The sequence below is a fragment of the Bidens hawaiensis genome, unplaced genomic scaffold (genome assembly GCF_021521415.1).
Source record: "Bidens hawaiensis isolate Kalapana, Puna unplaced genomic scaffold, B.hawaiensis_p1.1 tig00003760_1, whole genome shotgun sequence".
NCBI classification, from domain to species: domain Eukaryota; kingdom Viridiplantae; phylum Streptophyta; class Magnoliopsida; order Asterales; family Asteraceae; genus Bidens; species Bidens hawaiensis.
This window is the reverse complement of record NW_027491216.1, coordinates 994,550-1,007,114: the sequence shown is the minus strand read 5'-3', so window position 1 is coordinate 1,007,114 and position 12,565 is coordinate 994,550. Positions and strand designations below refer to the sequence as shown.

The window sequence follows — 12,565 nt, the reverse complement described above, 5'->3', positions numbered from 1 at the left end:
GGCGGGGAAGAAAGAAAAAAAAAGGAAATAATTTAAATGATTTTTAAAACTTTGCAATTTAGCCCTTGGGTTTAGGTGGTGGGTGCAAAAATGGCAAAATGTTAGTTTAAGGGGGTGTTTTGTACATAATTCATATTAATATCAATAAGTAAATAAATAAATAAAATACCAATAAGTATACGAATGCGAGATTTCGTTTAATAACGAAAGTTCAAATAATGAAAGAGAGAGAAAGAAATAATAATAAAACGGGTCGGGTTTTAAGTTTGAAAACATGACGAATGTTATAGAATGCTCATCCACCACATTGAATGGACTTGAACACACCCTTAGAGAACAGTTAATAATTGCAAAAGTCGCTAGGCGGACCCTATGTGGCCGACTGGGGAGTTAGGTGTACTCGGAGTACTTAGGAAGTAGTCGGAGAGTACTCGGAAATGATAAATATAAAGAAAATTAATTTTTTTATATTATATATATGTCAAATATCATAAGTATACTAATATTTATAATAAACTAAGTGAAATTCATTATAAATAAGAGAAGAACATTTTTTAAATACTAAATTATTCTAAAATATTACTAATCAATAACTAAAAAGGGTGATATTCTTTTTTTAATAGTATAGAAATATGAATTATGTTTTATTTTTAAGTTAATATCAGCCCAAGTTGACTGACTAGATGCGATTATGTCCGAGGTTAATCACATTTGATCGATTATTAGTAACTAGGCAGCGTTAAAGAAACTCTCCTCGGTGGCGTACCTTGTGGCGAGTACTTGGCCTTGGAGACTTACTTTTACAACATCGCTTAATACACTTTACCCTTTCACCATCATTAATAAGGGAATTATCTCATCCATCCAACATTTGAAGATTAAGGAGATTAAGCTTTTAGAAGAAGTCATTAGCATCAAATATTAGTCATCCAAATTGGTTAGATTGCTCTAATTTGATCATGTTTGTATCTATTACTTTTATGTATAACATTATGCTTAATATTAACTAAACTTTCATAGTATCATCTTGATTTATAATGAATCTTAATTGAAGTTTAATAATGTTGTTTAAACATGTGATCGGTTTATAAAAAGTAAATGTTATGTTGTAATTATCCCTCGATGAGGAATGTTAGAATAATCTTAAAAGATATCCCAAGTGCCGAGATTAACGTTAAGCCGGGGAACCGCCACTCTTGTGAGGCCTTGGATAACAAACTTTAAAAGAGAAACCAAGTACCAAGCTTGATGATAAGCCGAGAAACTACCATTCATGTAAGGGCTTGGTTAAAAAAACATAAATCCTAATATGAACATGGATCAAATTAAGTATTAGTAGTAATTAGTCATCTTAAAATGGGAATATTGACAATGTTGTGGAAAAGGATTGTTGATGTTAGTCTACTTAAATCGGTTAATTACTTGTCAAGTGAGTGTGCAACATAACCTATTTTAAACAACTCTTGGATGATTATTACATAAGTTCTATAATTGTTCAAAAGTTGTGTGGGTCAATAATTGGTAACTCAAGGTTAATCCTTTACAACTTAACTAATGTTAATAGTTATTTTAAGTAAGGTACAAAATAATTCACTTAGCAATTTAAGGAGTTGTTTAATCTTTAAAGTAAGTTATCACATGAATACTTAATATAAACCACTTGCTTACTGATGTGCTCTAAAATATATATAAATTATATGAATATTTGTCGCACTTTCAATTATTTTTGAGTTAGTTTTTATCTAGCATTACTCATAGCTGGCTCATAAATGCATTTCAAATGTTTCATGATAAAATGAGCTAAAACGAGGTGTTTCTACTAGGTTGACATCAACGAGTGAGGAAAGTCTGACACATTTATATATTGTTATTACTATTATTAAAATGACTTTAAATAAAGAAAAAAAAATGAAAATATGTTAAATACAATTACTTTTGACGTCGATTACTTTCAGTTACTCATGAATTATTTGGGTGATATATTTGAACTTTAATTTTTTCTAGATTTTGTAATCACCAGGCCCAAAACAAGGTTGTGAGATTGGTGGACGATTTGTGGGCTTTAAATAATAATAATAATAATAATAATAATAATAAAACTAGAAGTCGGCAGGGGGTTTGGAATGCTGCTGAAGTTTTCTTGGAAGTTTATTTAAATTAAAACTTGTGGACAGAAGAGGTAGATCCCTACGGAAAAGGTGAAAAATCTAGAAGACAGAAGGGGTACGATTTACGGACAGAAGGTTCTTGTGGGAGTCCAATCAACATAAGGAAGAGAAAGCATTTGATTCAAGCAGTTAGCATCTGGGTTCAACACCTACTCACCTAAACATTTTTATTATTTGGTTTGAATTTATTATTTTCGTCATGATTTTATTGTTTAAACCTATTTACTTTCTTTTGTTCTTTAGTATGGTTGTTGGCTAAACATCTAGACCGCCTAGGTTATGATGAACCTACTTTGATGTTTTGATTTGACTTGGGATTTATTTATTGTTATGGTTTTTATGGTTTAGTAAAAGATTTATTTATAATTAATTGATGCATATGGATATTTAGGATTGTTTGATAAGTTTTATTCCATAGCTTTCCTTGATTATTGTTTGTCATATGATAGGGTGTTATTAGATCAATTACTTTGTGTTCTTGATTATTTTATGGTTGATTTCATGATAAGATCATAGGAATAATATTGTTAAATAAACCTAAGTGTGCTGCTAACCTAAAATCTGTAAAGTGCTAGGTTATTAATAGATCTTTATTATTTAATCTTGTTAGATTTAGTTCTTCGTAAGGAGTTCGTCTAGGGTTGATTATTTATTATTGTCTATTGAATCAATTAAATATTTTAAATTGCCTTTGATTTCCGCGCTTTAAGGTAGGATTTCGTATAAAGGAACTAGATCATAATTAATTAGGTGGCCGTAAGGGAACTTGATTTTTAATACTGGTGTGCGTTAAAACTTGTTAGAAATTCATAGGTTTCTCTTGAGAAGGGTCAGGGGTCCTGTTTGGGTTTTCTTTTAAGTGTCTATTTTACGATCCCAGTCCATAACTAAATATTTTCCCGTGTTAATTCATTACTGAAATTTAGGGGATTCTAGCCTAGGTAGTTTTCTCATCATCATCTTATTTTCACAACAAACTTTGTTTTCGTTTAAATTACTTGTCTTCTTAATTAGTTTTTAGTTATAGTATTAAATTAGTATTTTAAATAAAACCCCCCAAACAAATATAAATTAATAAGTCGTGTTGTAGTCGAGTCTAATTAGCTAATAAACGTAATTTAGAGAGTCTCGTGGGTTCGATATCCGGACTTACTTTGCTTTACTAGAGTCGACCGGTTCACTTGCCGGTTAGTAGTTTAGTCGAGTTTTAGAGAGTCTAGAGTATTACTTAGTGTTTAGTTTTAGTTAATTAGTTAATAATTATTAAACTACTTTTAGCACATCACTTACATAAAATAATATTTTAGTGGAGATTATGAAGTTATGCATCTCTTTCTTTAATTATCATGGAATAACATGACTTAGAAAATAAGGTGTTATTCCCACATTTAATTACCAAAACAAGCTTATATCACATGTTTACTAATTAATTGTTAAACCAAGTTAAGAAGAGTTTTTTTAATCAAGATGATACACTTTTATCCTTGATCGTCTCTAAAAAAATACAAAAACCTAAAAATATTGTTTTTAATTTATGTTTTTAAATTTCTTTTAAATTTACTTGTCAAATCAAAACTACCATGATGTTCACTTCCGGTTAAAATAAATACAACGATTTAGTAGTAAAAATCAAATAAGTGTGTCCGTGGATCGATACTTGATTCTTACCCATAGTATATTACATATACGATAGGCACATGTCACACCCCGACCTAACGACAGAATATGTCGGGTGCGACAATATTTGAATCATAGCTCAAAGACATTAAAATAAATATAAAGTGTCAATATCTAATTTATCTATTCAAGTCAATGTACACGAGATTTTCACAAAAAAAGAACTCAAAACAATACATCATACTAAACAAATAAATTGTTCCTTATTTTAATAAAGCCTAAAGTCCAACTAGGTCTTGCATCTTCAATCATCCTAAATAGCTACCTATGATATGCGTAAAAATAGATATATTTTGTCAACATAAAGTTGAGCATGCAATCACAATTTGATATGTGTGTGTGTGTGTATAGGGGAAGGATCATGCGAGAAGTGATATTATAACGAGAAGTGCGAGAAATAAATCTGAATCATTTATTGTATTTAATCAGTGGTCTATATTATAAATGGCAAATTCGTAATTAAAAACACAAATTTATGACATATAATTTAATAAAAAGGTTAGATATGTCTTTTGTGGTGTAAGCCTCATTAAGCAGATTTTAATGCTTTAAGTGGTTATTTTTTTATGCCCATTTAATGCGCATTAGAAGGTTAATACTATTTTATTGTTTCATTAAAATTATGATCTTTTTTTATGGTTGTGTAAGTTGTTTATTTGTTCTTAGAATTTGTTCATAAAACAAATAAATTTTGCAAAATTACATTGTATATTACGGATTTGTTTATATAGTGCATATAATGTATTGAAGTAAGCATATTTTTATTTGTTTTACCAACACTTTATTATATGAACAAATTAATTCCTACACAACATTAGATTTGCCTACACTATATTAGATACTACATTAGTTATAACTACACAACATTCGAAAGTGTTCATACACTACATTTTTACCCACACTACATTAGATATGTCTACACTGCGCTAGTTATGACTACACAACCATTTGAAAGTGTACCTACACAACATTAGTTTTGTTTACACTAAATTAGATATGTCTAACCAACATTAGTTTTGCCTACATAGTTTACCTACACAAAATTAGTTTTGTCTACATTACGTTAGATATGCCTACATTACATTAGATATGTCAAAGCTACATTAATTATGACTACACAATATTAAAAGTGTGCCTACACTACATTAGATATGTCTACACTACACTAATTATAACTACACAACATTTTAAAGTGTGCTTACACCACATTACGTAGCTACATTACATCAGATCAAATGATGACGACAACAACATCAACAACAACAACAACAACAACAACAACAATAATTAGCCATTTATAGAATATAATAATTTTAGATTAAATAGATTCCAAGGGTTCAAAGTTTATATGAAATAAAAAATAATAATAATAGTTTGTAACTTACCATTCGCTAGTAACTTATCATTAATTATTAAACCATTAATGAGCATGAGTTACAAAATAAAATACTTTATATTTCACTAACATACTCTTGCATATAAATAATTAGAAAATAAAAAAGAAATTATGTGATTGGTTAGAATCTCTTCTCGTACTTCTCGCAATAAGAAACGTTTCTGAAATGAACCTGATCCTATATATATATATATATATATAAATGGCAATTCCTTGCTATATCATTCATTGCTTCAACTAGCATAACATAAATAAAATTCGTTTGGCTATGATTCATCGAGCACAATCAATGGCTACAAAAACAAAATAAATACAAATAATGGTGTCGTTTGGCTATGAACCATCGAACACGATCTATGACTACTAAGACTACGTATGATCATACTATGAGGATGAGGATGAGATACCAACTAACCATAAAACTGTAAACACATAATTAAGTAGTATTTAACAACTAATCAAACAATACCACAGTATGCAAATAATGGAATTGAGTTTGACAATTTAATTGAGCGCATTATAAACTTGGGTTTTGTGTATGCATAAATTCCCCAAAACAAATATAGAAAAAAAGGGAGTATGATTACTCACCTTAGAATAGTATGCGAGTTAATTAAGATGAGGATGCGGAAATAAGCGAGCTAAGCAAACTAAAGAAAATAAACCTAAATTTCTCACAGATTATAATATAATTAAAAGCGGGCATTTAGCAACTGGAATTTTGCTAAAACTCTATGATGTTCTCAAGTTATGATAAAAACAAGATAAGCAAGCTGAGACGGGTCAGAATCCGATCAGTGAATTAGGGTTTGGCTTCTAGTCCGTCATATGTAAAATGTGAAAAAAAAACTAAAACTCTTCTAGAGCGAAAGCTTATTTTAATCATAAAGTGGTGTAATTGAAAATCCCAATTTTAATGTCTAAGAACCCTAAACGGGTCAAACCACAATTGACTAGAAAAACCCCTCCGATTAGTAAAATTAATAGAGGGCTTTTGTTAGTTTGATAAAAAACTTTCATGAAGACAACTTACCCAGAAAACAGATGGAACAAACAGAAACCGAAAAATCAAAGTCTTGAACACTTGAAAGTCAAACCGTCAAGAATCTTCAACTTAATAAGTAAGAACATGAATTGATTGAAATGAGGCGTGGTAAACGATTATTAGCAGGTAGGGGTCGAATATATAGGTTTGATTGAGCTTAGAGGGGAAGAAATCGTCATAAAGGTGTATTAATTGTAATATGATTAAAATGAAAGAAATCAAGAAATTAACAAAATTAACTCAAATCTTGTTACTTACTCCAAGGAAACAAGAGAATATGATTTGGCATGATGTCAAGGTCAATCATGATAGGAATAAGATACATGAAATTGGGTTGCCAAAATAAGTGAAACCGACAATAAATGAACCAAAAACAAAAAATGGCGTTCAGGTGAGTTCTCTGTGCGCCACGACTGGTGAGGGCCATCCCTCTGCATGGCGTGGCGCGCTGTTTTTTTTTTTTTTTTTAACTTACATACTTGGTCATTGACCTTTTTAGTAGATAAAAATATAAGACTAAGGTGTACGAGTTAGGGATTTGAGAGATGATTTATGTAAAATGAAATGAATGCAAGTAAATACTCAATAAATATGTGCTTTTATTAATGAGAATGACCCGGATAACAAACCCGGGTTGGTTTTACAATACAAATACGAATACGGAAAAACCAAAATGTTACACTACACTTGCCTATTTGTGTGTGGTTTAGTTAAGATAAAAATCATTTTTTATAAATTTAAAACTCGACTTTGTGTGAAACAAACATTTTGAAAAACTAACAAATTTTCATAACACTCGCACGCACATCATGCTTCTACATTATTGTACTTGTAATCTCTCATGAGGAGAGCTGATAACATTAATATTGTATTCTTTCCATGGACATAGGTTAATTTAGATCAAGCCACGTAAATCCTCGTGTTCTTTACTTTTCGGCATGCTAATTGTGTGTGTGTTTGCAACTCGATCTTAACATAGATCACATTCTCTTGTATGTGTATAGATTAGTCATGAAATAGTGATTATATATGTGTAAACTTGATATGCATTAAATATGAAAAGCAAAGAGCCATATGCGTAACTCATAAGAGGAAAATAACGCAGTCTTTTTCACATATGTATTGAATTTTCTAGGCTAAATGTATGTTTTATTTTACTAAACACGAAGTTGCGTTCACCATTTTTTTCCAACGTTGCTGGAATAAAATTGGATATGCAACCGTGGTTGAATGTGTCGCATATTAATCAGTATCTGGGTTGGTTGATTGTAAAACTTAAGAGGGTGTTTAGAATTGGATTTCGAAATGACCTATTAGTCAATAAGTTAAAAAAGTATTTGGCATTGATAAAAGTGACTTTTATTTTGGCAGTTTGAAAATAGTTAAAAAGTTGTTTTCCAAAAACCTATTTTTTTAAATAGCTTTCGACTTTTAACATAAATTACCAATTTTTTTTAATAGCCAACACATAAAGAATTGTCTATATACTTCGTACGGGGCCATTCATTGACAAAAGGTCACCGGCAGTTGGCACAACTCAGCCATACTGAGCTCTTAAGCCCTTCAAAGTAATCTCTGTTTCCAGGAAAAACCACCCACCCGAAGGCTACTGGTGATAAAACCTGGACAACCTTAGAATCGAACTAAATATCATAAAGATCCTAATCTTCCTTAATTGAGCCACTATGCTCTCCTCAAAGTGTTGTCTGTGGGGACCAAACCTGGGCTTCCGTTGAAGAACCATGTTCTTACCACTACATCACATTAAAAATGACCATAAATTATCGTTCTACCTCCACCCTTTACCAATTTACATATATAAGTTAAGCTAAACACTTTAAAAAGTACTCACTCATTTGTTTTTTTTGTAGTAAGCAATCCTAAACAAACTATAATTAAACTCACTTACCTTGTGTCGTTGAAAGTTTTTAACCGGCTGACTCATGGAACCATCAGTTAGGCTACGTGTAGTGGAGGGGCTACATTGAGAGGCGATTATTTACATGTGCCGCCACGTCAGCAGGAAAGGCGATTTTCATTTTAAGATATTGTAGCCCAATATTGCCCCTCACATCATATATATATGTGTGTGTGTGTGTGTGATGATTCATGCGAGAAATCATCTTAGTGCGAGAAATCAATCTCAATCACTCATTTAATTATAATCTTAAATTTTAAACACATAAATAAAAAGGCTATAAAAGTAACATAGTTATATTCTCTTTCTTTAATTAATGCAACTAATTAAATCATAGTAACTCTCTCTCCAATTAACATAATTAATCAAAACATAATAGATAAAAAAAAAGATTTAATACTTCTGCTCTCTCGCTCATCTACCCACCCTGTTCTTTTTGTGCCCAATCGCGTTTTGATTCCGTCTTTAATACTTCTGTTCGCTCGCTTCACATGCTCATTGGCTTGCGGATGAGCGACTGAAGTAAATATCTGAGTAATATGCAACTCAATTAACCATTCTTGCAAACCCTTGTCTGCGAACTGTGTTCAGTTGTCACTCGAAATGTTTTGTGGAAGACCAAAACGGCAGATGATGAATTTCCAAATGAATTTTTTGACGTTTGCAGCTGTAATAGACTCCAAAGGTTTGACTTTCACCCATTTTGTGAAGTAATTGATGGCAACAATCAAGAATTTAATGCGCCCCTGCGCCTCTGGAAATGGGCCCATGATATGAATTGCCCATTTTTGAAATGGCCATGCGAATGATACCGGCACCAATTCGTTCTAAGGGAAGAGGACATTTGGCACATGCTGCTGACAGGATTTACACTTTCGAATTTCCTTTACTGCGTCAACATGCATTCCTAGCAAGTAATAACTAGCATTCATGACTTTCGCTACTACCATTCTTGGTCCCATGTGGAGGCCACAAATACCCTCATGAATTTCTCTAATCAAATAGTCCGCGTCTTCTGTGTCCACACCTCTGAGGAGTGGACCAAGAAAGAATCTCCGATAAAGGACTCTGTTTTACATCTAGTAATGCAGAGCTTTGTGGCGGATTTTTTGTGCTATAGACCTATTTTCTGGAAGGGTTCCAAAAGAAAAGTAGTCCTTAATTGGTGTCATCCACGAGACGGTCCCCGTCAGTATGACCAAAACCTGATGCTGGGGAACCGACGGTCTATCCAAAACTTCTATGCGAACATCCCTTGCTAAGTGTTTGAAGCTTGTCAACACTAGCTTACTTAACGCGTCCGCGAGTCTATTTTCACTTCTTTTGATGTAGATAACCTTGCAAGATTGAAACTAACGTATAAGTTCTTTTGCTTGGGACAGATATGGGGCCATAATCTCATTTTTTGCTTCATACGCCCCACTGGTTTGTCCCGCGTTCAGCATTGAATCCACCTGCACCTCCAAATGGCGGACGCCAAGTTTCTTGATGATACGTAATCCGGCTAGAAATGCTTCATATTCGGCCTCATTGTTTATACTTTTAAAGTCCAATTTAATGGCATACGTAAACTCATGGCCTGCTGGATTTACGAGCCTTAAACCCGCACCTGACCTTTCCTCACTAGATGCGCCGTCCTGAACAAGGACCACATCTGATCTTGCTCTGGCGGTGCGGAAGGTTGCTGCTCGACTAAACATTCTTCCTCTTTATCATTCGGGACTTATGTGACAAAATCCACCAGAATCTATCCTTTTGTGGCGGGTCTTGGCTTGTACTCAACGGTATGCTCGCCGAATTCAATCGCCCACTTCGCCAACCAGCCGGACAATTCTGGTTTACTCAATATGTTCTTCAACTTGTAACCCATTAGCACATTAATCGGGTGACCCTGGAAATACCTCCGAAGTCTTCTAGATGCATATACTAAAGCCAACACTAACTTTTCCATCATAAAGTAGCGCGTCTCTGCATCCACCAACGTTCTACTGACGTAGTAGATTGGTGTCTGGACAGTTTTCCTGTCTGTTAGCAGAACTATGCCTATCGCTATGTCTGATGCGGAAAGTTATAGCGTTAGCAGTTCACCCATTTGCGGTGCGGTTAACGTTGGCAACTCCATCAAACATTTCTTAACTTCCAAAAAAGCGTTTTTAGGTTTTGGCGTCCACTTAAAGTGCGCCTTTTTCAGGCAATTTCGAAGTGTTGAAACAAAAGGGAATGATTTTGACGTGTGGTTGGCCAGGAATCTGTTCAAAGCGACCAACCTCCCATTCAGAGTCTGAACTTCCTTAAGGGAGGAAGGTGATGGCATACGCGCAATTGTTTGGACTTTCTCTGGATTGGCTTTGAACCCTTCAATTGTCACAATAACACCTAAAAACTTTCATTCCTCCATGCTAAAAGAACATGTGGTCGTGGGTTCGAGTCCCACGGATGGCGCCTATGCAGAAACACGGATCTAATCCAGTGGGGATGGGATCTGTATTTTCGCCAAACGAACTACTACACGAATCTAAAGTCAGATTGAATCAGATCTTCAACTAAATTCCTGCAAAACAGACCACCGTGAGTCTCGTTACCGGAAGAAAAAGACTGGGGGTCTTCCCGTAACCACCCTCCGGCGTGAGAATAAGTACTGTTCTTGTAAGGATAGAAAGTACAAAGTGAGATGTATTATGTGAAGAGTCAATGAGTACCTCATGATGGTGATGAAGGCATTTATAGCTGGGGATGGGGGACGGTGATTTGTGGAGTTGTCACTATCCAGAAGATTCTTTTCTACCTGAATGGACACGTGCCGTGCCTTAATAGGACGTGACAGCCTGGCTATATGCATGGTTGTTACCAGTTGTTCAACTGTCCTTCTATCATTAGCTGACATCCTTGTCATTGAATGTTTTAGCAATCTTTTAGAATTATGTTGTTATAACTGTTTTTCCTTACCAAGTAAGAACTCTTTATTGTTTCATTCCTAATGGGGGGCTTCTTGTGGTCCGCGGATCTCTCCTGCGGGTATTATTAATGACTCGTGGGTGTTATTGATGATCCGCGAATATCTTCTTTGGGCTTGCGGATCATTTCATTAACACCCCCCACCCCCCCCCCCCCCCCCTCCCCCGAAAAGAAAATCACCCAAAAATCACCGAGAGATATGGAGTTCATGGCAACATTGGGGCGATATTGCGGCAATATCGCCTCCCTAGATACACCCGTGTAAACCCCTTGTAGTTTGTGTCATATTTTGCGGCTCCTGAACAAAACAAATGATCGGTCGACATTGACTGACTGACAGACCTTCAACTTCAACTTCACTTTCTCATCCAATCCAATGGCATCATCTACTAACTGTTTGCCTCCTACGGCGGCTCTCTCCGCCGCCACTCAACGCCTTTCTCCGGCTGCCAGACCTTCTTCATCCATCTCCTTTCACTTCCTTTCTTCCTCCTCCAAATCTCTCAGATTATCATCCAATCAGGTTGCTTTTCTTTCTTATTACATTTCGACCACGCATTATTATTATTATTTGATTGATTGCAGAAGAGACGATCGAAGGCTGGTGTATCCGGTGGTAATTTGGGCGCAGTGGTTACTACTCCTCACTGCTTTGCATCTAACCCTGAGCAGCTCAAGAGTGCCAGAGAAGATATTAAGGACCTCCTTAAAACTACCTTCTCTCATCCCATTATGGTGACTGATTTTTATCATTTTATTATTTTACCTAATACAACCATATGTGTGTGTTACTGTTTCTTTTTTAACATTCATATTTATCTATTAAATTACATGCTACTTAATCACATAATACTCATGTATATTTTTGTTTGATAGTTAATAGTTTTGCTTAAATTTATATGATAAGACTAGAGAAGTCGTTAAACAATACTAAAAACCTTTAATGAACAACCACAAACAAATAAACATTAGCGAATAAAAACGGACACATTATCATTCACGAACACAATTGGCCGAACATGGCCTCTGTTCGTCTTCGTTTATTAATCGAATAAAATTTCTTGTTCATGTTCATTTATTTATTAAACAAACTTCACCGAACGGTTTATGATCACTTGGTTCATTTACAGGCCTATGCCTCAGGCTTAAAAGTTCTAACAGTCATGCTCACAATCTTGTAATCTTTTTTAAGTTGATGAACAATATGTGACAACAGGTTCGCCTAGGATGGCACGATGCTGGTACCTACAATAAAAACATTGAAGACTGGCCTCAACGAGGTGGAGCTAATGGAAGTTTAAGGTTTGATGTTGAACAGAAACATGCTGCCAATGCTGGCAAGTGATTTCTAACTCTAGTTTTTTTTTTTTTGGCATTTTGCTCGTCTTTTGCTGCTTTGGGTGATT

The 12,565-nt window shown here is 34.3% G+C and overlaps 1 pseudogene; it reads left to right on the top strand.

The window, feature by feature from the left end:
• Nucleotides 1–11,535: 11,535 nt before the first annotated feature.
• Nucleotides 11,536–12,504, top strand: LOC143624302 (L-ascorbate peroxidase S, chloroplastic/mitochondrial pseudogene; annotated as a pseudogene).
• Nucleotides 12,505–12,565: the final 61 nt, after the last annotated feature.